At 43.6% G+C, this 23,958-nt stretch overlaps 1 protein-coding gene across 2 annotated transcripts in view; it reads left to right on the forward strand.

The window, feature by feature from the left end:
• Positions 1–15,191: 15,191 nt before the first annotated feature.
• MKNK1 (MAPK interacting serine/threonine kinase 1) overlaps positions 15,192–23,958 on the forward strand; it is a 94,156-nt gene continuing 85,389 nt past the window's right edge. The window contains exon 1 of one of the 2 annotated variants that reach the window (XM_033916701.1): positions 15,192–15,340. The gene's annotated coding sequence lies outside the window, so the exon portion shown is untranslated. The remainder of the gene's footprint in view (positions 15,341–23,958) is intronic. The other variant, XM_033916702.1, reaches the window with a different exon arrangement.

Consider the following 23,958-nt stretch of genomic DNA (forward strand, 5'->3'; position numbering starts at 1 on the left):
ATGTTGGATGAATATGTGTTTTTAAAGGAGACGACTAAAATGGTATAAAGTTCACTTATTGCGAAGATTACATTTTGTTTTATGTCAAAATGATTTTCAGATGGTTCTTCAGACATCGATTATGGCGGTTCACTGAGTTTTAACCACAAACAATTCTGCTCAGAGTGCAACAGCTAGGCTACCGGCTGGGTGTAGTTTATGGGTCATATTACTCCCCCCCCCCCCCCAACCACCAAATTTTGGAATCTGTACAGGCATTGGCAGCAGAACTGTGAATTAACTTTAAAGTCTGCTGTTGATCTGTAGCCCTTTCAGGACCAAGGGACATATTTGTCCCATAACTTTAAAATCCTATAAATTTTGATTGAGATAGTCTACAGTTCTAAATTTGATATGTACAGATTCCATATGATACTGCCTTTATGTAAACAAACTGGTTCCGACATTCATTCATTAGCGTCGTTGCCAGATTGACGAGAAGATTCACTTGCCACACTGTCCATAAGCCAGAAGTGTGATTTTTTTAAAATAAAAATAATGATATTTCACAAAAAAAAATCAATTTTTTGGCATCTGCAAGCCCTTTTTACCATAAAAATGTCGTCAAAACCACAAAAATTGGCCTACAATCCTTATGGTCCTGAAAGGGTTAAGACACTGTGGTCCAAATGCGGCAGGCGGTGGAAAATACCTGGTTTTACAGCGATTATAAAGTACCGGGAGACGCTCAACCCCAACAGCAAGCAAATTCCATGCACGCTGTTAGTGTTGAGTATCGGTGGTAAAAGTGAGGGAGGAATGTACCTGGTGCCTGCGCACAAGAGCTGTGCAGTCCCTCTAGAGACTAGACTGTACGTCTGTGATCTCTGGAGGTCCAAACAAGGAAGAAACAGCAGAAATGGTACAACCCCCCCCCCAAAAAAAACAACAAAACAAAACAACCTGTTACAGAGTTGTAGCTGAAGCATCTTGTTATGGCACAAGTTGGAAGGGGCTGGGGGGAGGGGAGGTTCCCACAGAGACGTTGGATGCAACGGTTTACATTACATTACATTCTGACTTATATTCCGCACATACGAGTTCATGGTGGATATATAATATATTTCTATTACTGGGAACAAACCCATGTTATGCATGGAACTCGCATGCCTAGAAAACATGCACAGATTGCTCCATTGGCCTAGTGAGGGTAGGAGGCGTCTGGGCGGAGATGTCCCCCCTGCCCCACTCGTATCTTCCCTTCCCCCTGCACCTCTTTAAATCCTCGCCAGTGCGAGCAGCTTCTCCAGCTTGCTTCTCACACCAGTGTTGGCTTTCCTTCTGACCTCACTTCCTGGCCCCGCGACCAGGAAGCGATTTCAGAGGGGAGTCAGGCCGGCACGAGGGAGCAGGACGGAGAAGTTGCTCACGCTGGCAAAGATTTACGGAAGGGAGGGCACGAGTGTGGTGGGGGGTGTAGAGGCGCTGGCGCCCCCACCAAGACGGCACCCAGGGTGGTCCTCCCCCCCCTTACTAAGCCGCTGGACTGCTCTATCGAGAAGCCACCCTCATGCTCCAGACCTCCTGGAAAATTTTGCACGCTAAAAAGCAGACGTTCCTCTCTGTGCATTACATGAAGTGCTCATTTTAATACCAATGAGCTCATTGTAATGCATTTGCATAGGATGCTCAGTGGCAAGTACCGTGAACAGCAAAAGCTAGGCAGAAGTCTTTTGTGCATCAGAGGTTAAAATAACTTGCAGGCTAGACCGGCTACAACCTTACTGGCACGGTAAGCTTTGAGCATCGGGGTATCTGAAAAATGTGTTCCTTTGGTATTTTCTTGCATGCTAGGCTCACAGTTGAGGCGTTTCCGTTTTGGGGTTCGGTTAGTGGTAGCTCATCCCATGGATTTAGTCACGGGTGGGTCCGTGGCTATGGAACACCTCAACAGTGGAACTCAGGGGTGAATGGGACATTCGCTAGTTTTGAGCACGCTGAAAGCACTCCTATTTAAGGAAGCTGTTATGGCAGTGGTCTCAAACTCATGGCCCACCAGGTCCTATTTTGAGGCCCTCGGTATGTTTATCATAGCCACAAAAGTAAAATAAAACCGTTTCTTGATCATATGTCTCTTTAGCTATAAATGACAATATTATTAATAAGACTTAGCCAAAAGGAAAGATTTATAAACTAGAAAGAGTTTTACCTCAAGCAAAATTGTCATTTCTTTAATAAGACATTAACTATTTTTTCTGAGGCCCTCCAAGTACCTATAAATCCAAAATGTGGCCCTGCAAAGGGTTGGAGTTGGAGACCACTGCCTTAACTGTATCCATGACATCCTGTTTGTCTTTGGGAAGATGTCATAATGCCTCATTCCACCAATAAGAGCCAGCCTCATCGGTGATGTCACAATGGCTTGATTGTCCTGTTCTCCCCTCTCCAACCCAGCCAGCAGATTAACTGTTCCCCTTAACTCAGTGGTCTCAAACTCACGGCCTGCCAGGTCCTATTTTGAGGCCCTCAGTATGTTTATCATAATTACAAAAGTAAAATAAAAGAGTTTCTTGATCAAATGTGTCTTTAGCTATAAATGACAATATTATTATTAAGACTTAGCCAAAAGGAAAGATTTATAAATTATAAAAAGTTTTACCTCATGCAAAATTGTCATTTCTTTAATAAGACATTTACTATTTTTTTTCTGAGGCCCTCCAAGTACCTACAAATCCAAAAGGTGGCCCTGCAAAGGGTTTGACTTTGAGACCACTGTGTTATGTGATTATTTGATTAGTTTTTCATGAGGTTCATTACTGTCATGGTATGTGCAAAATTAATCCATTCGAAAACAATGCCCCCAAGATTAGAAAATCTTCTACACCCTTTCAGTCAGCGTTCACCTTTATAGACATGTAATCAAGCACTGAGTGCCCGTAATTATTTGGTTGCTCACCGTCATAGGTCAGGCAGAAGGGAAACTTGAAAAGGGCTTCATTCCATTATCCGAGGGAGAAGGGGGCTGGGAGAGCATCTTGTTGATTTGTACACATTGGCAAGGAAAGACTAGGGTGACACTGCAGATGAAGGCTGCCCTATCAGCTCCTCCACATGCCGACGCTAATCATTCTTCGGGCATGACCCTGAACTTCTGCTCTGACAGCAAGGAGAACACAGCCGAGTCCTGGAATTGCTCAAGCGTGCTAGAAACCTGTATGGAAGTGCCTGCCTTAATGAGTAGAGATCTATGTACTGCAGGCATCCTCGTGTCCTGACAAGACTTGTCTCCTCCGTTCCAGAGAAGAGCCTGCAAGGAGAGGAAGCAATGGCTGGGACGTGAAAAAAAAATAAAAGAGCTAAAGCAATGAAGATCTTAAAATAGTTTATGATATTTAACAAAAAAAAAATTTCTATACTGCTAATCTTGAACAATTCAAAGAAGTTTACAATAGTAAAATATAAAAAAGAACTTAAGAATAGCTTTATTGGGTCAGACGAATGGTCCATCAAGCCCAGTACCCTGTTCTCACAGTGGCCAATCCAAGTCCCTAGTACCTGGCCAAAACCCAAAGAGCACCAACATTCCATTAGAATCCTAAAGAGTAACAAAAGATTCCGGAACTCCAAAGAGTAGCAACATTCCATTCAGAATCCTAAAGAGTAACAAAAGATTCCAGAATCCCCAAAGAGTAGCAACATTCCATTCAGAATCCTAAAGAGTAACAAAAGATTCCGGAACCCCAAAGAGTAGCAACATTCCATTCAGAATCCTAAAGAGTAACAAAAGATTCCGGAACCCCAAAGAGTAGCAACATTCCATTCAGAATCTTAAAGAGTTACAAAAGATTCCGGAACCCCAAAGAGTAGCAACATTCCATTCAGAATTTTAAAGAGTTACAAAAGATTCCGGAACCCCAAAGAGTAGCAACATTCCATGCTACTGATCCAGGGCAAGCAGTGGCTTCCCCCATGTCTTTCTCAATAGCACACTATGGACTTTTCCTCCTGGAACTTTTCCAAACCTTTCTTAAAACCAGCTACGCTATTCGCTCTTACCACAACCTCTGGCAACGTGTTCCAGAGCTTAACTATTCTCTGAGTGAAAAAATATTTCCTCCTATTGGTTTTAAAAGTATTTCCCTGTAACTTCATCGAGTGTCCCCTAGTCTTTGTAATTTTTGACGAGGTGAAAAATCGATCCACTTGTACCCGTTCTATTCCACTCAGGATTTTGTAGACTTCAATCCTATCTCCCCTCAGTCGTCTCTTTTCCAAGCTGAAGAGCTCTAACCGTTTTGGTCTTTCCTCATACAAGAGGAGTTCCATCCCCTTAAATCAACTCCAATATTATGGAGGAAAGACACAAATGCTCCTTAATAATCTAAACATCAGTTTTCTAAGAGACAGAATCAGGAACACTGAAAAGCCTGAGGCTGAAGTGGGAAAAATGGGATGGCTTAAATAATGCATAGTTGTAAAACGCACTTAGGTATTTAAACTCCAGATTCCCAATTTTTGTAAAAGCTCCTCCTTCTAAGTGATAGCCGCCGGAATGTCCCATTCTCTTGCCTTCCTTTAAATGGGGGGGTTGTGGTGTCCAGGTCACATCCAAAGATACTCTCTCGAATTTTCATTTCATGTATCCTACCAAGGTCGTATCTCATTTTTGTCTGGTGTTTCTAGTATCTCAAGTCTAGTAGGTCTCAGTTCCAAAACTGAGTGATATTTTTGTGTTCTAATTTAGGGGGTCCTTTTAGTAAGGCACGCCGATTTAGCGCATGCTAAAAATTAACGTGTGCTAAATGCTAACGCGTGCGAACGCATCCGTAGGATACAATAGACGCATTAGCATTTAGCGTGCGCCTTCGTAAAAGGACCCCTTAAAATGCTTGAAGCAAGGTGATTTTATACGCGTAATAATATGCCGTGAAGCACTGTTAACAGATTAAGGGCTAGATTCGCTAAGCAAACCGATTGGTTTGCGAGCCGATTTTCCTCCGACCCGATTCACCTAGCCTCTGTGCCGATCTGATTCCGATCCGTGCATGCAAATGAGGGGAAACGGCATGCAAAGTAGACAGGCACCGATTCATGCAACAAATCTGGGACACCGACTGTGCTGGCCGATCAACAAACAAAGCGACTGCTCACGACTTTCCGACCGTCCTTGCCCTGAAATCCCAGCCCTGCAGCCCATCAAACCATGAAAAAAGCCCCCTGCTCTCTGCCCCGAATGATAGCGATCAGGGATACATCGCCGCACTTCTGGCCCTTCAAGAGCCCTGCTCTTGCCGCCCCGACTCTCCTGCTCTCTGCCGCCCTTCCCCGCAGTGCGAGCCCGTGGTTTTAACCACGGGTTTAAAGCGGGGCTGCATTGCGGGGAAGGGCGGCAGAGAGCAGGAGAGTCGGGGTGGCACGGACTTCCATTTTGGTTCCTTTGCCCGACGCGATTTGAGGAGGCTTTTCAGAACCCAGACATGTCCTCAAAAGGAGGACATGCCCGGGGAAATCCGGAGGACTGGTAACCCTGACTAGGTGTGGCCTAGTGGTTAGGGCTCCAGCCTCAGCACTCTGAAGTTGCAAGCTCAAGTCCAGCGCTGCTTCTTGTGACCTTGGGCAAGTCACTTAACAATCCGTTGTCTCAGGTATGTTAGGCAGGGCAGGATTAATTCGTTGAGGGCCCCTAGGCACACAAGTACACTGGGCCCCCCTGCCCCGCCCCACCCCACCATGCGCCCAGGCGGAAACAGGAAGCTGCGTCAGAAGGAAGCTTTGGGCAACAGCACCGCTTGCACAATTACAGTTCCCGTTGCCTTTCTTACCCGCGTTGCTTGCTCGTCTTACTTTCCGTCGATGGGGGAGGGCTGCGTTGCCGATGGGGGAGGGCTGCATTGCCGATTGGGGTGGGGCCCGCGTTGCCGATCAGGGGGGGCCCGCGTTGCCGATCGATGCTGGAGGGGCCCGTTGCCGTTTGGAAAAAACAATGTTGATGCCCTCCATTGGGCCCCCCTGACCATTTCGGGCCCTAGGCACGTGCCTACATGGCCTATTGGTTAATCCTGCCCTGATGTTAGGCAGATTGCGAGCCACCGGGACAGAAGGGGGGAAATACTTCAGTACCTGAATTATAAGCAGTGTATAAATAAATAAATAGTAAACATTTATCAGAAATATTTTAAAAGTCAACAGAGGATAGCATTTAGGCAATGAAGTTATAGGGCTCGTTATGCACCAGTTCAAGCAGAGATAATATACATAATATACCCGTGTGTTGTTAGATCTATAAAGAGACTGATTCACTGAGCGTTTTTTTTTTTTCTCTCCTAGAGGCTGGGTGAAAAGCTTTAGTGAGTCAAGTTGAAAGTACGCTGTAACAGACTAAGTCAGCACAGAGCAGTGAGGCATTGGGAAAGCAGCTCCCGCTCGCCTCTCCCCTTTCACAGCTGTCGAGCAAGCTTGCGATTGGAAATGTGTTGGCAATTTCTCTCCCAGCTGATTGCACACTATTTCCAAAGGTATTGTAGGTTTCAAAGACCCCCTGGTGCCTTTGTAACCTAGTAGATGACGGCAGATAAAGACCCGGATGGTCCAACCAGAATGCCCAACCTGATTCAATTGAATTTGTTTCCTTCTTAGCTATTTCTGGGCAAGAATCCAAAGCTCTACCCGGTCCTGTGCTGGGGTTCCAACTGCCGAAGTCTCCGTCAAAGCTCACTCCAGCCCATCTATTGCAAGTGGCCTGTAAGGTCCCCATTTCTTGCAAGCAATAAAATACTTCGTAAAGGAATAGATGAATCTAAATGGAATCAACTGATGATTTAGGACAGGGGTGTCCAATGTCGGTCCTCGAGGGCCGCAGTCCAGTCGGGTTTTCAGGATTTCCCCAATGAATATGCATTGAAAGCAGTGCATGCAAATAGATCTCATGCATATTCATTGGGGAAATCCTGAAAACCCGACTGGATTCTGGCCCTCGAGGACCGACTTTGACACCTGTGTCGTAAAGGAATAGATGAATCTAAATGGAATCAACGGATGATTTAGGATCAATATTCAGCCTGACATCCAGGTGGGAACGGCCCCCACCTAGATAAGTTCCGTTCACCTCATACCTGGTGAAAAAGCGTAGTCGTGGTTTTTCGATACTCGTGGGGATAATATCAAGGGAGTACTGTATTGTAATTTATAGCTAAAGAGACGTATGATCAAGAAACTCCTTTATTTTATTGTTGTGATTATGATAAACATAGCGAGGGCCTCAAAATAGTACCTGGCGGGCTGCATGTGACCCCCCCCCCCCCCCCGGGCCGTGAGTTTGAGACCACTGCTCTAATTTAAATCAAAGTTTATACATGGTGAAGCCTGTACTTTATTATCTTACTCTCTTTGTTCTACAATTAATTTTTGTGAACCGAGTCCTTTTCAAGAGGAAGGTCTTGTGAACTGAACAGTCTTTCTCAGCTATAACACGGCATCATGGACAACTACTGAACAAGGAAAACCCACAGTCTGCCAGCAGCATCTCTGACGAGCAGTTAAGGCAGCCCCTTTCCCCTAGCCCAGGGGTAGGCAATTCCGGTCCTCGAGAGCCGAGCCAGGTCAGGTTTTCAGGATCTCCACAATGAATATGTATGAGATAGAGATGCATGCACTGCCTCCTTGAGTTGCAAATCTATCTCATGCATATTTATTGTGGAGATCCTGAAAACCTGACCTGGCTCCGGCTCTCGAGGACCGGAATTGCCTACCCCTGCCCTAGCAGGATGCGATCAGCTGTTCAGCCCCTCCAGTTCCGGAAAAGGCTTCCCTTGAGCAATGGGGAAAAGCCACTTTTGCTGGGAATGTGGTTTCCCTTTACTGCAGTTAAAATTCTTTTCTGTCTGGTATGTAACTCGTGAAACAATGTGCCCTGAAAAGGGCACGAACTGAAAATCAAATTAGGTGAAATATATTGTAACGCTGTTATATAAGGCTTGTAGGTGGTGCTCAGTCATTTTGGGTGTTAGGGAGCAGTGAGTAATAGGAATTATTATATAATGTGTTTGTAAAGCCACTGAGGTTCCTAGCAATTGAATTATGAAGCGTTTCATGAAACCAAGTGGGTTTTAGGATAAGGGGGGGGGAAAAAATTGCCTGCTGTTCTGGTTTACGTAACCTGGAAAATCAATATCGAGATTGGTCTGAAGCATTTGGGGGGATTGATGCAACACCTTGTTTAGAAGATCCGATTTCTGTCTAACGAGATGATGAGAATCAAAGACATGAAATAAAGAATAGCTCAAAGAACCTCTGCATAAAGACTGAAGAGATTTCTTGCTGTAGGACTGTTCTGTTGTTTCTGCTGTTTATTTCATTTAATTTGGAGGCCATACCATTGTTTCTTTTCGTTGCTAGAGAATGTGGTGAAAGCAGTTAGCTTAGCAGAGTTAAAAAAAAAAGGTGTGGATAATTTCCTAAAACAAAAGTCCATAAGCCATAAGATGGACTTGGGGAAATCCAATGCTTATTCCTAGGCTAAGCAGTATAAAAATCTGTTTTATTCTTTGGGGGTCTTGCCAGGGACTTGTAACCTGGGTTGACCACTGTTGGAAACAGGATAATGGGCTTGATAGACCTTTGGTTACATTACATTACTGACTTCTATTCCGCCTGTACCTTGCAGTTCTAAGCGGATTACTTCAGAAGATAGCTGGACATTTCCAGGAACAAAAGTTACAATTAAGAGAACTGGACATTTCCAGGAAAAAGTTACAATTAAGGAGCTGGAGACATTGTACAATTAAGGAGCTGGTTCATAATAAAGTTTTGAGAAGAGGGTACCAGATAGATGGAGAGAACAGGAAAAGTGTTGGATGATGCTGGAAGAATAAAAGGAAGTTAAAGAGTAGAAACTGTTGCATTGTTGGGTCTTTGGAGGATAATACAAGTAGAGGGTGGGAGGGGGGAGATTGCAAGAGGGGAGGAGAAGGGGGTTAAGCTAGCTGGATAAATTTTTTGAATAGCAGGGTTTTGATTTCTTTACGGAACGTTTTGTAGTCAGTTGTTGGTCTGTCCTAGTAGGCAACTCTTTAAGTTCTTATGCACACTATTTTCAAAACAAGATGAATTTGGCGTCAGTTTCTTTTAAGCATATTCTGAAACAAAAGCATGCCTGTTTCATTCCATGTTGAAATTTTATTTCAGCCCCTATTTGGGAGCTAGACTGTTACTAGAGATCAGAGGCGCCATTTTGGAAACTCGATGCCTGCTCCAGGTTAGACCCCAGGAGGGGAGCTGTGATAATGTACAAGGGGGTGACAGGGGAAGCTGTGCTGGTGTTGGGTGGGCTGCAGTGATGTTGGGGAGAATGGGAGGGTTGGGAGGTTATGGTTAGTGTTGGGGGCTATGGGGTGGGGGTTGTGTGTATTGCATTCAGGAGGGACAGTGAGATTGGGGGGATGGAGTGATGCTGGGGTACTTGTGATGTGATTATAGGATTTCAGGAAGGATCTTGTGTTGCTGGAGAATAACTGGGTGGCTGATGGAGCAGGGGTGAAGGATTAAAATGTGTACTGGCTGTTCAGGGGTAGAGAGAGGGTGAAGGCGGTGGGGTGTGGTAACGTCAGGGAGTGGGAGGAGGGGTTCCATCAGTCAGTGCATCTGCCCCTTCATGCTGGAACTTGCGTGTGCCTTGGGGCAGGTGCACAAGCCGTTCTATACACACATAACATAGTAGATGACGGCAGATAAAGACCCGAATGGTCCATCCAATCTCCAATCTGCCCAACCTGATTCAATCTATAAATTTGTTGGGGTTTTTTTTTTTTTTTTCTTATACAACGGGGAACATACCTCTACATTTTGGGCTCCCTTGAAATCTCTGCATAGTGTGGCTCTGCACAAGTAGCAGCTTTCTACCCCCCCTCCCCCCACTTTTATAAAACCGCACAAGAGGTTTTTAGCGCCGGCCAGTGCGCTGAATGCTCTGCGCTGCTCCGACGCTCATAGGAACTCTGACTTTCAGAGCAGCGCAGAGAATTCAACGCGCCAGCAGGCACTAAAAACCTCTTGAGCAGTTTTGCAAAAGGGGGAGGGGTAAATCTGCTATTTGCATGCTTATCTGATCTACACATGTAAATGCTGCTGAGGATGTTTTCAATATAACCTCCTATGTGTTTTTATAAAATAGGCGTCTGACTTCCTTCAAACATACTCAGCCTGTTTATTTATGAGGATTTATTAACTGCCTTTTCTTGAAGTGTTAAAAATTACCCTCACGAACTCCCCATCCAGTAGTGATGAAGAGCATTTTAATTTAAATGCTGATTCCAGTGTTTAATACTTATTTTTGGTGCTCAATGTATTTATTTAGTTATTCAGTTTTCTATACTGTTCTCCCAGGGGAGCTCAGAATGGTTTACATGAATTTATTCAAATATCCATACGAATTTGGGCTGACTGCTGCCACTGCTCACCAGATTATCCAGGCAGAGGCGGAATATTATTGCAATCTGGATCATTTTGCCATTCTTGCCTTCACCTCCTCATTAGATGGATAGTGCTGAGCTAACTAGGTGGATTTTCAGCCCAACGTTATCTTGTAAATTCCAGGCCAGTTAAATAGTTTTGAGTATTAGCCAGTTGAAAACCACATCATGACACCTTTGTACAGACTGTAGGTACAAACAGCTGTATCCAGTGCCAAATTTTGACAGGTGCCAGAATGCTGTCATGCCGTGAATTGGACCTGATGTGGCTTCACCATAGATCCCCTGCAACTGCCTGCAATACTTCTTCCTTAAGTAAGACTCCAGCCAGAACAAGACCAGGCCCTCTAATACTCCCACACTTTACATATTTCTATTGTGACAGGCCAAAGGAGAAAATGGGACATTACAGGAACTGTCGATGAATGAGTAGCAAATCGCCTGCACCTGATGGTATACATCCCAGAGTATTGATAGAATTGAAAAAAAATGAACTCACAGAGCTATTGTTAGTAATTAGTAATTTAGCTTTAAATTCCAGCTTGGTACCAAAAAACTGGAGGGTGGCCAACGTGATGCCAATTTTTAAAAAGGGTTCCAGAGGTGATCTGGAAAATTATAGGCCGGTGAATCTGACGTTGGTGCAGGGCAAAATGGTAGAGACTATTATAAAGAACAAAATGAGAGAGCATATACAGTACATAAGCATGGATTAATGAACACAACCTATCACTATCTACTATCTGTTATCAATGTCTCCTGGAAAAGTCCAGAATAACAATTGTAACTTAACACATTCTTGATTACATGTACTGCAATGCTACTGGAAATGTCCAGTCTTCTAACTTGTAATCCGCTTAGAACCGCAAGGCACAAGCGGAATAGAAATCACTAATGTAATGTAATGTAATGAAAGCTGACTTGGAAGGGAAATCTTGCTTCACCAATCTACTGCATTTCTTTGAAGGGGTGAATGAACATGTGGATAAAGGTGAACCGGTTGATAGTGTGCATTTGGATTTTCAAAAGGCATTTGACAAAGTACATCATGAAAGACTTCTGAGCAAATAAAAGAGTCAAGCGGTAGAGGGGTAATACCCTACTTGAATTAAGAAGAACTGGTTGAAAGACAGAAAACAGAGAGTAGAGACATAAGCCATGATTAAGATGGGCTTGGAAAATCCACTGCTTATTCCTAGGAAAAGCTGCATAAAATCTGTTTTTTACTTTGGAATCTTGTCAGGTATTTGTGACCTGGGTTGGCCACTATTGGAAACAGGATGATAGGCTTGATGGACCTTCAGTCTATCCTAGTATGGCAACTCTAAAAAAAATTAGAGTGCTGGAAGGCCCTTTACAGGATAGAGTGTTATTTAAGGTAGAAAATTGTATTCCACTTGCCTTCTCAACTCCATCCTCAGGCCAGTTGTAGAGTCCTTTAAGGTTATGCTAGAGCAGGGGTGTCCAATACGTCGATCGTGATTGATCAGAAGATCGGGAAGGCAAAGCGAATCAATCGCCGAGCCCATCCCGGGCTCCGTGATAGACTCGCATTGCCTTCGAGATCTACTGGGCCGATCAGCCTTCCTCTCCCCGATGTCAATTCTGCCTTCAGAGAGGAAGTTCCGGGCCAGCCAATTGCTGCCTGCCTGGACCGGAACTTCCTCTCCGACGGTAGAATTGACATCATGGAGAGGAATGCTGGTTGGCCCGATGCTTCTAATCTGCAGGGAGAGCTTGGGGAAGAGGTGGCATGGGGGCCTGTTCCCCGATGGTGGTGGAAGTGGCTTGGTGAAGGGCAGGAAGAAAGAAAGGGGGCAGGCAGGGAGATAGAAAGAAGAGAAACAGAACGAAAGAAGGGGGGGGGGCAGGGAGACAGAAAGAAAGGGGACATGGAAAGAGAAAGAATGGGGAGGGGGCAGGGAGAGAGGAAGAAAAAGTTGGGAGAGGGAATGAGGTCTGAACGAGAGGAAGCATACAGGAGGCTGAAAGAAGGGATGCACAGTCAGAAGAAGAAAGTGCAACCAGCGACTCATGAAATCACCAGACAACAAAGGTAGGAAAAATGATTTTATTTTCAATTTAGTGATCACAATGTGTTTGTTTTGAGAATTTATATCTGCTGTCTATATTTTGCACTATGGCCCCCTTTTACTAAACCGCAATAGCGTTTTTTAGCGCAGGGAGCCTATGAGCGTCGAGAGCAGCGCAGGGCATTCAGCGGAGCTCCCTGCGCTAAAAACTGCTATCGCGGTTTAGTAAAAAGGGAGGGGGGTATTTGTCTATTTTTGTATGGTTGTTACTGAGGTGACAGTGCATAGAGTCATCTGCCTTGACCTTTTTAAAAAAAAACCCGGAATATAAATGATAATTAACATTTTCTCTGCGTACAGCGCGCTTTTTGTTTTTTAAAATTTTATTGCTGGTAGATCATTTTGACTTGGTCATTTTAAAAGTAGCTTGCAAGCCCAAAAAGTGTGGGCACCCCAGAGCTAGAGGGTCTTGCAGGGACCTCTAGTGGCTCTGCTAAAGTAATTGTGACTTGCGGAATCTCTGCAGCCTCCAGACAAAAGGGAGGGGTAATAGTGGGTGTAGGGTTACCAGATGTCGGAGAAAACCCAGACACATCCTCTTTTTAGAAGACTGTCTGGCTGCCCGGATGGATTCTCCAAAACCCAGCAGTTTGTTCAGGTTTTGGAAAGTTCCAAGCTCTGGCCGCGTCTGGAGGGCCTCCAAGTTTGTGCAGGTGACATCACACGCATCCGCGCATTCTTGGAGGCCCTCCAGGTGTGGCCCGGAGTTTGGGGAAGAAGAGACAAAGTTTTGTGGGGGCAGGGCTGAGGACTGAATGGGGCAGGGTTTTTAATTTGATAAATACGGTAACTAAGTGGGTGGAGACCCCTTTGCAGAGGGAAACTGGAATTGGTATAAACCCCCAGCCATGTTTGAATTCTCTGTCTTTGGCTTTCTTTTCCTGATGAGAGGTGACAGGGCTGCAGAGGCTTCTGCACTTGCTTGGAAGTGTGATCTGGAATAGGGAACCAACATACCACTGCTTCTGGGCAGTTGGAGAGCAACAGCGGACCTGAGAAGAAACAGGAGATGACTTTGACTACAGGATAAGAGCCATATAGTGAAGAGCATATAGTTTAAACCAGCTTTGAAGGTGAACAAAAGAGAAAGAGATTTCTATTAGGATGTGGAAAGTCCTGAAAGAAAAATAAGTGACTTTAAGGTAGGGCTTGACAAATCCCAGGTGCCAGGTCACCCTGGTGCCTAAAAATGATTCCTTTGCACCTAGAATTTGTACCCTCGTGCAGTTGGGTTCAACATCACCACCACCATAGAAACACAGATGTCTGCGCATATGCAGAAGCCCTCCCGATGTGGCCATGAGCTCAAAGCTTTTCAAAACTCGGACAAAGTTCTGGGTATTGAAAAGCCGTCCATACACTTGGACAGTCCTCTAAAAAAAGGACATGTCCGGGTACATCCGGACGTCTGGTAATCTTATGAGTAACCAGTGTTTGGTAAGTTACTTTTCAAAAGTAATATAAAACAGTCACTATTTTCATTAGTAAACAAGTTACAGCTACTAGTCTAGGTAGGTAGATTACTATGAAAAATAACGTATTACTTGTAAAATTAATATATTGAACCCAACTCTGCTTATAATTTTTTTTATATGTAATGACCTGTGAAGTCAAAATAATGAACTATTTTGACACCCATCAGACAGGAAGTAATAAAGACCTATTAGAGAATGACATGGGGACAAATTTTTTCCGTCCCTGCGGGAACTAATTTTCCCGTCCATTCCTGCAAGCTCCGTCCTCAGTCTAGAGCTCAGATTGTGATGTCATAAAGCCTCATTCCACCAATGCCTAAGCTCCGTCTTCATCTGCACAAGCCTCAAATGCTTTAAAATCATAAGTGTTTCAGGCTTGTGTAGTTAAGGTAGAGCTTACAGGAATGGGGCAAGGACAGCGACAAAACTTGCAGGGACGGGATGGGGAAATTGAGTTCCTGCGTGGACGGAGAAAAATTTGTCCCCATATCATTCTCTATTTCCTCCTATCACATAAAATACTGCTTTGTCATCGTCTTGATCACCCATCCTTCTCTCCCTGCCTTTCACCTTCCCTTCCCAAGCCCCTTCCTATTAGATTGTCACCAGAATGCTTTTATTTCACTTATATATTCTGATTTTTAAAAGAATGAAACACCTATGAAAAGTATCCATCTTTATCCCTGTGCAGCGCTGCGTGTGTCTGGTAGCGTCATAGAAATACTTAGGGCTCCTTTTACTAAGCTGTGTTAGGGCATTAACACGCGGAATAGCGCGCACTAAAATGCTGTGCACACTAGACGCTAACACAAGCATTGAGCTGGCGTTAGTTCTAGCCGCATAGCGTGGGTTTAGTGTGCACTAAAATGCTGCGTGCGTTAAAAATGCTATTGCAGCTTAGTAAAAGGAGCCCTTAATAATAATAATAATAATAATAGTAGTAGTAGTAGTAGTAGTAGTAAACCCTCCCTTCCTGTCACTCTGCTGCGTCCTATTCCAGCCATTCCGCCCCTGACGCCTTTCCATTGGTCGATTCTCGCACAGTCCGTCCCACCCCAGGACATTTTCCCGGCTGGGATTGGTCTGCAGAAACGAACCGTCATCAGGAAACCCAAAAGGACGGGGTGCTGCCGAGCCCATCAGTACCTCCTTCACTTTCCTCCCCCTTTTTTTCACCCTAACCAATCACATCTTCACGCTCAGATTAGCCAACCAATCAGCAGCGTCCCGGGCCCTAGAGCGAGGCTTGAAACGCAGGCGCGGCGGGCCTGGGGTGCTCGCTTGCGGGACTTTGACGACATGCCACCCGGTTGAAGCGGAGTAGAAGGTAAGTGCTGGGTCCTAGCGGGGAGGGATACGGGCTCGTTTGCCTGTCTGTCCGAACGAAGCGGTCATAGGCAGTCGTGGGAGGTTGAGCAGTTTCTCCGGAAGAGGTTTCCCGCCGAAAACGGGACCGAATTTCGGCCCCTCAGGAGAGTTTCTCGTCCCTCTCCTGCTTAAGGCGGGCTTTAGTGGAACCTTTACTGTATCTGAATTGTCACCTCATCTTTGGTTTGTGAGAATAGGGGCCCTGGCCTCTACCGAATTTTTGTCTTGCATGACGTCAGGAGCCGGGGGGGGGAGGGGCGGCATAGTTTGACCTTGCCTTCTTCCTTTCAACCCCCTCCCCCCCCCCGTGGGATTGCATTGTATCTACTGCCTTTCTGTGGCTACAATAAAGTGACTTGCCTATTATATGCAACCTTGTATGCCATGTTTGTTCAAATTAGATTGTAAGCTCTTCTGAGCAGGGACTCTGTTGCGTGTTAAATATACTGTGTCAGCTTTTCAGTGCTATACCTGAGGTAAGAGAGGGTTAGGTGACTAGCCCAGCATCACAGGAAGCTGCAGCGGGACTCGAACTCTGTTCTCCAAGTTTATTTAAAATTTTCTATCCCACCCTAGGGGTAATGTTATATTAGGAATCGTTTTAGACCAACATCTCGCGATGAAAAGTCAGATAGAAGCTGTTGTACGTAAAAGTTATTTTACTTTATGGAGATTGAGAACAATTAGACCTTACTTTGAATTTTCTGTTTTTAAGCTACTGGTTCAATCACTTTTAGTCTCCTTGACTACTTTAATATCGTTTACTTATCAGTCTCCAAGAAAGAGTTATCGAGACTATCATTAATTCAAAATACAGCAGTTAGACTGATTTACGGACTGAAAAAATATGATCATGTAACACCGTTTTATTATGAACTTCATTGGTTGCCTATGGAGGCTCAGATTTTGTTCAAGCTGGGCTGCTTTTGTTATAAGGTTCTTTATGGCTCAGCCCCAATTTATCTGATTGATAGCTTCATTATAGCTACACATAACAATAGTAGAAAAACACATACTTTGTTCAATTTCCTTCCCGTAAAAGGTTGTAAAAGTAAGGAATTCCTCAATCATGTCCTAGCATTCCAGGCAGCTTCTCATGAAAAGGAATTTCATTCATTGCTGCTTTCCGCTGATTCTTATAAACAATTTAGGAAGAAGTTGAAAACCTATTTTTTCCTTAAATATTTGACTAATTAATCCATTCTTTCTATGTAATATGTTATAATTAATAATTTTTTGTTAACTGCATAGAACTTTTGATAATGCGGTTAACAAGTACATTGTAATGTAACATTCAGGGTGGCTTATAATCTAAAACATATTAAAAATTCCCAGTATACAAAATAATTCATACATAATACAAAAGCACAAAAAACTAAAAAAAAAAACTAACCCAAAATAACATTAAGGATTTTCTTCTGTTTTCCATGATCCCACAGCACTACCCATGATGTGCATTCTCAGGTATAAAAGAAAAGATAGGTCTTTAAGTTCTCCTTGAACTTATCTACTGAAGTTGTTTTAAGTGCTAATGGTATTGAATTCCAATACTCTGGGCTGTTTACAGCAAAAATTGCATCTCTTACGTATTCATGTACAATACGATGGAATTATAAGTAACTGCTTATTTGAAGATCTCAAATTCCTACCTGCTACATAAGGATTTAACAGTTGTACTAGATATAATGGCTCGTCGGCTTTCAATACCTTAAATGTAATAAGTCATTTGTAAACAATTCAGTATTTTACAGGGCGCCAATGAGAATTTTTAATAAATGATATCAAATTTACAAAGATTGTCGATTACTCTAAAAGCTGTTTTGTATTATCTGCAATCTTTGAATATCCGGGCATAATCCTGCATACAGAGAATTGCAATACAGTGCTCCCCCACAAATTTGCGGTCTGCGATTCAAGGTCTCGGTCATTCGCCGCGTTTTCTGACCAAATGACCGGGCAGGAGATCTGACCAAATGACCGGGCAGGAGAGGTCAGCCAGAGAGCTTATGAGTGAAGGAAACCACTCATGGTATGCTCCGACCGCCTCTTCCTGTACTGAAGTCAAGCCTTACCAATTAGGAGCTGCGTGTCAAAGTAGCTTCTGATTGGTGAGGCCTGACTTTAGTACAGGAAGAGGTGGTCGGAGCATACCGCGAGTGATTTCCTTCCCTCTCCTGCCTCTCTGGCTGCCCTGCTAAAAACCGTATTTGTGGTTTTTCAACATTCACGGGGGTTCCTGGAACAGAACCCCCGCCAATATCGGGGGAGTACTGTAATCAATTTGTTGAATAACAAGTGAGTGTACTAAAATATTCAGAGCCTCTTAAAATAACAAGGAACAAATTGATCTGAACAAATATAATAATAATAAAAAAATGTTACTACCCTTGATTTGTAAGTGATATAAATTAGTATCTAAAATTACCCCAGTATTTTGGTACTAGTCACAGATGGAATCAAAGTACACCCTAATTTAATTTCTAACAGCAAAGTTATTGGGTCTTGGTGGCTAAATATTATAGATGCCAACTTTTCTGGTTCTCAAGCTGCTTGCTAACAATTAAGCTAATCATCCACTCAAGGAACATGACTGCAGATAAAGACCAAATGGTCCATCCAGGCTGCCCATCCACAGCATCCACTATCTTCCACTCTCCCCAAGAGATTCCACTTGCTTTTCTTGAATTCAGACGGTTTGTCTCCACCATATCTACCTGGAGCATATTCCACATATCTACCACCCTTTCTGTAAAGAAGTATAATAATAATAATAACAGTTTATATACCGCAGGACCGTGAAGTTCTATGCGGTTTACAATGGTTAAAAGATGTTACAAATTAATTAGATTTAACAAGGTTAGAAGCTAGTTAACAGCGCTAGATTACTCCTGAGCCTATCACTTCTTAACTTCATCCTATGCCTTCTCATTATGGAGCTTCCTTTCAAATGAAAGAGACTTGCTTCATGCACATTTATGCCATGGAGGTATTTAAATGTCTGTTATGCAGTCCCTTGTAAATGGCATTTTAATTAGCAAATTGCCTTACCTTTTTTGTTAAAATTGATATAGTGCTTTATTTTTATACAGCCCTATGTATGTTTGAAGTAGAAGTTATGCAGTTAAGTTGTGATGGTATGTTTTTGGGCATAAATGATCAAGTGGAGGAACTTGACATGCCGCGTTCAGTCCCACTGCTCTTTGTAACATTGGGCAGGCCACCTAATCTTCCATTCGCTCAGCTACAAAATGAGAGAGTCATCCAGGGATAGGAAAATACCTAATATAATTTGTGCGTCTACTGGAAAAGGTGTGAGCAAAATGCAAAGAAACTAAGGAAAACTGAAAAATTTTCATGCTAAATATATTAATGTGAGCTTTAACATTGGGCTACGTTGCATAGACTGCATGCTTAGTAATGCTTTCTAAGCGATGTTGGTAGATCTAGTCCCTTAGTTATTGCATGATGTGGGGTAAAAACCTTTGGCCTGAGTCATATTGAGTGCCATATTTTTTTTTGTGGGGGGAGGGGGAGGTCTGTCTTCTCAGCCGTGAGTGGATGAGAAGGTTCTATTCTGTTTTAGTTTTCAAGGACTAGGGGCTAAACATTTGGATGTGATGTTTAATGTGGGTGCTAAACGTTTTTTAGGTTAAATTAACACTGAGAAAACAAAAAAAACTCTGTGGAGTGACGATGTTCCTAAATGGACTTTATTTGAAAGAGTCAAAGTTCCAAAAGGTACACCAAATTCATCCACATAAAATAAATTCATCAAGTGAGACACTGCTTGCGTTTGCAAACCCACCAAACAAACTTGTAGGATTCCTGGAGTTTTACTAATTCACTTCATGCAAGTAGAATATTTGACTGTTGGTCAGAATTAAGGTCTAGAGGGAATGATATTCATGTTGCAGTGACCTTTTTCTCTCTAAAGATGACATACCATAATTTTCGCTCTATAAGACGCACCCTAGATTTAGAGGAGGAAAACAAGAAAAAACACATTCTGAACCAAATTCTCTCTGCCAGGCTCCTGTCTCCCCCTCCCTGCCAGGCTCTGTACAAGGCTGTTTCAAAAAAGTGGGCTAGTAGCAAGAGGTTTAAAATTTAGCACACAAGGTTTTACTAACCTTAACAGAGAAGAGCGACTAAAATGGTTAAGGGGCTGGAGGAATTGCCGTACAGTGAGATTAGAGAAACTGGGCCTCTTCTCCCTTGAAAAGAGTAGACAGAGAGGACTTGATCGAAACATTCAAGATAATGAAGGGAATAGACTTAGTAGATAGACACCCTCCAAGGTAGAGAGAACAAGAGCACACTCTCTAAAGTTAAAAGGGGATAGATTCCGTACAAACATAAGGAAGTTCTTCTTCACCCAGGGAGTGGTAGAAGTCTGGAACGCTCTTCCAGATGCTGTTATAGGGAAAATACCCTCCAGGGATTCAAGACAAAGTTAGACAAGTTCTGCTGAACCAGAACATGCGCAGGTAAGACTAAACTCAATTAGGGCACTCGTCTTTTACCTAAGGGCCGCCGCATGAGTGGACTGCTGGACATGAAGGACCACTGGTCTGACCCAGCAGCGGCAATTCTTATGTTCTTAAGTGTGGAAAGTATGCTGAGCTTGGGGAATAATTTTCTAACCCCTCTGTGCCTGTATTCTCTGCAAACATTGTTGGGGGGGTGAGTAGCACTAGTTATGCTATGGTAATGCAGTTATAACTGCCCTCGCTCCCAAAATAATACCTCCTACAAGTTGTACTTGACAGTGGTGGTCATTTGCATGGTGATGGAGCAGTTGTAGGGACTGACTTTAGGGGTAAGACATTTTTTGAAGGGGGGGGTTAGGAATAACTTTTGGGATGGCTGGAATAGTTTTCAGGATAGGAGGTAGTTTTCAATAGGGTAGTTTGGGGGGTAGTTGGGGGTGGAATTATTAGGGTTTCCAACCTTTTGGAATTGGGAAGTTGGCAGGGTGGGACAGTTGCAGGCGGTGGCTTCTGGGGATGAGACACAATTTTTATCCCATTTCACAACATTTTGAGTCTGGTCAGGAACTGATTGAGTGGACGGTGACAGGGTAGTGGTCAGTGGAGATCTCTGAGGAAAGGAATGTTACCAGTGGTGTGCCTCAAGGTTTGGTTCTTGGGCATGTTTTTAATATTTTTGTTTAGCGATATTGTTGAAGAGCTGTAAGGTAAGATTTGCCTCTTTACGAATGATTCTGAAGTCTGCAATAGAATAGACATACCTGATCGTGTGAATAACATGAAGGACTTGGAAGGATCTAGTAAATCTTGAAGAATGGTCTGAAATTTGGCAGCTAAGAAGTGTGAGGTCATGCATTTGGGCTGCAAATCCCTGAGGAAACGATAACAGTTTAGGAGATAAAAAAACTGTGCATGAAAGAGGAGCGGGACTTGGAGTGATAGCATGGTCTTAAGGTGAGTGATCTTAAGGTGGCCAAACCAGTTGAAAAGGTGATGGCAAAAGCTAGAAGGATGTTGTGGTGCATAGGGAGAGGCAAGACCAGTAGGGAAAATAATAATAACAACAGAAAATGAGGTATTGATGCCCTTGTATAAGACACTGGTGAGGCCACATTTAAAATATTGTGTACTATTCTGGAGACCGCACCTTGAAAAAGATATAAACGGGATGGAGTTGGTCCAGAGGAAGGCTACTAAAATGGTGCATGGTTTTCATCGTAAGGCGTATGGGGACAGATTTAAAGACACTTAAATACCTACATTGGAATAAAAGCACATGAGACGAGTTTTTCATTTGAAAGGAAGCTAGAGAATGAGGGCATAGGCTGAAGTTAAGAGGTGATAGGCTCAGGAGTAATCTATGGAAATACTTTTTTACAGAAAGGGTGGTAGATGTGTGGAACAGTCTCCTGGAAGAGGTGGTGGAGACAGGAACTGTGTCTGAATTCAAGAGGACCTGGGATGGGCATGTGGGATCTCTCGGAGAGAGAAAGAGATAATGGTTACTGTGGATGGGCAGATTGGATGGGCCATTTGTCCTTTATCTGCCATCATGTTTCTGTTTCTACCAATCCCTTCTCCATTAAAGATCCTATGTTGGTGGTATTCACTTATTTATTCAATTTTCTATACCGATTGAAACGTTTAAGTACATCACGGGCTGTATCGAGTCGGAAGAAGATATCTTCTACCTCACGGGACCCTCGACCACCAGGGGGCATCCACTGAAAATCAGGGGAGGGAAGTTCCATAGCGACTCCAGAAAATACTTCTTCACTGAAAGAGTGGTGGATCATTGGAACAAACTCCCACTGCAGGTGATTGAGGCCAAAAGCGTATCGGACTTTAAGAGAAGATGGGATATTCACATGGGATCCCTAGGGGAGTGAAACCAGAGGTCGGGTATTTGGAATGGGCAGACTTGGTGGGCTATAGCCCTTTTCTGCCGTCTTTTTCTATGTTTCTATGTTCTACCAGGGGAGCTTAGAACTTATTACATGAATTTATTCAGGTACTCAAGGCATTTTTCCCTGTTTGTCCCAGTGGGCTCACAATCTATCTAATGTGCCTATAGCAAAGGGAGGATTAAGTGACTTTCCCAGGGTCACAAGGAGCAGTGTGGGTTTGAACCCTCAACCTCGGGGTGCTGAGGCAATAGCTTTAACCACTGCGCCAAATGAGCTGAAGGAGAGCCACTGAATATCTTCCCATGCAGGGCTGAACCACTGCTAACCAGTGCATGACAATGACAGCCACCATCTTCAGCCTCAACTTCAAACTTTTTATTGGGTATATCCTTAAGTAGGTGGGTATATGTTCTCTTCATCTATTCAAGAATGTGGTTCTTCCATCTCGTCCCCCTTTCTGTTGTGGACTTGGTAGAGAGGCAGAAAAAAAAGATTGCATGCAATAAGAACCATCCCAGAGGATATGGGCTTTAACTTCCTACTTGGAACTGTATCCTTGTCAGTTTCCTTCTATACCACTTACAAAAAATCCTCTGGCAAATTGATTAGCCTCTTCTATACAAGCAGCTGTCCTCTGGGCTCCGGTTGAATCAGACTAGAGCTATTGATCATCAGTAGCTTTTTAAAAGTAGCAATACCAGATGCAAGGTGATTGGTCTTCTTAGTATTTCATTTCACTTTAAGTAGACTTCAACACAGGATGGTTGTGCTACTGGACAGTGTCCTTCTGATCTAGCAACTCTTAACCCTTTATTCTGTATCGCCTGGTAGATTGGTATACAGTGTTCCTCCGGTCATTCGCGATCGGCGGTTCGCGGTATTTTCCGACCACGAACCACCAACCAGGAGAGGCAGGAGAGAGCAGCCAGAATGCCGGCGAGTGAAGGAAATCATTCACTGTATGCTCTGACTGCCTCTTCCTGCATTAAAGTCAGGCCTTACCAATCAGGAGCTGCTTTGACACGCAGCTCCTGATTGGTAAGGCCCGATTTTAGTGCAGGAAGAGGCGGTTGGAGCATACAGCGAGTGATTTCCTTCACTCGCCAGCACTCCGGCTGTTCTCTCCAATCTCCCCCATGAAAAACCGTATTCGCGGTTTTTCAAGATTCACGGAGGTTCCTGGAACAGAACCCCCGCGAATTTTAGGAGAGTACTATAGCTCCTTATGGATGGGTTATACCTCACTGTGACCAGCAGATGGAGTCAGAGACCAAAAGCTTGTATATTAGGTGAGGCTCCCCCTTCCCCCTCCAGTCTGCCGAATAGCCTTCGGCAAGCAGGACCTAGGAAATACTAAACTGAGAGCAGTAACAGGAGTGTGAAACAACAAACACATGGTAACAACTGTTGGAACAGGTATAGAACTCAAAACTAGTATATAAAATGTCTCCACCGCTCACCAGCTGAGCCATAGCCGCTGTTCTTAGATCTCCCCGGCCCTAGAAAAATACTAGAACCTGCAGAAAAAGTAAAATCTGCCCGTGAACAAAAAACCCGCAATCACCACATAAAAACAGATGGGGTGTGGAATTATACCAGTCTACAGCCTAAGGGTGGGGAAATATACCGGTCTATAGGCTAACAGAAAGAAAATTAGCAGGTAAAAACCAACATGTGTCTTCTATGGCTCTTATGTAGATCTACTGGTGTTCAACCATTGGGTCTTCAGAATGCCAGCTGAGTCAACAGGCACAAACTGACTGGGCTCCTCATTAGTCCCATTGGTTTAATTGATATATTCTATAAATATTTGCAATTCATTTGATTAATTAATATATTAAATTATTTGTTCACTTCATATGTTCACTCTTCTTGTGCAAATTATGCTTATTCAATTCATCATTAATTCATCCAAATACACTACAAGTTAGCGATCGTGTATTTAGCTTACTCAACAGCACCACCTCTTTGGCGGAATATCCGTTTCATCCCTTTCTTCGGGGAGTAGGTGAGCTTTTTAGGGCAAAATGCGGGTGAACGCTGATGCACCTACTCCCCGAAGAAAGGGATGAAACGGATATTCCGTCGAAGAAGTGGTGCTGTTGAGCAAGCTAAATACAAGGTCGCTAACTTGTAGTGTATTTGGATGATTTAATGATGAATTGAATAAGCATAATTTG

The sequence above is a fragment of the Geotrypetes seraphini genome, chromosome 12 (assembly GCF_902459505.1).
Source record: "Geotrypetes seraphini chromosome 12, aGeoSer1.1, whole genome shotgun sequence".
NCBI lineage: Eukaryota > Metazoa > Chordata > Amphibia > Gymnophiona > Dermophiidae > Geotrypetes > Geotrypetes seraphini.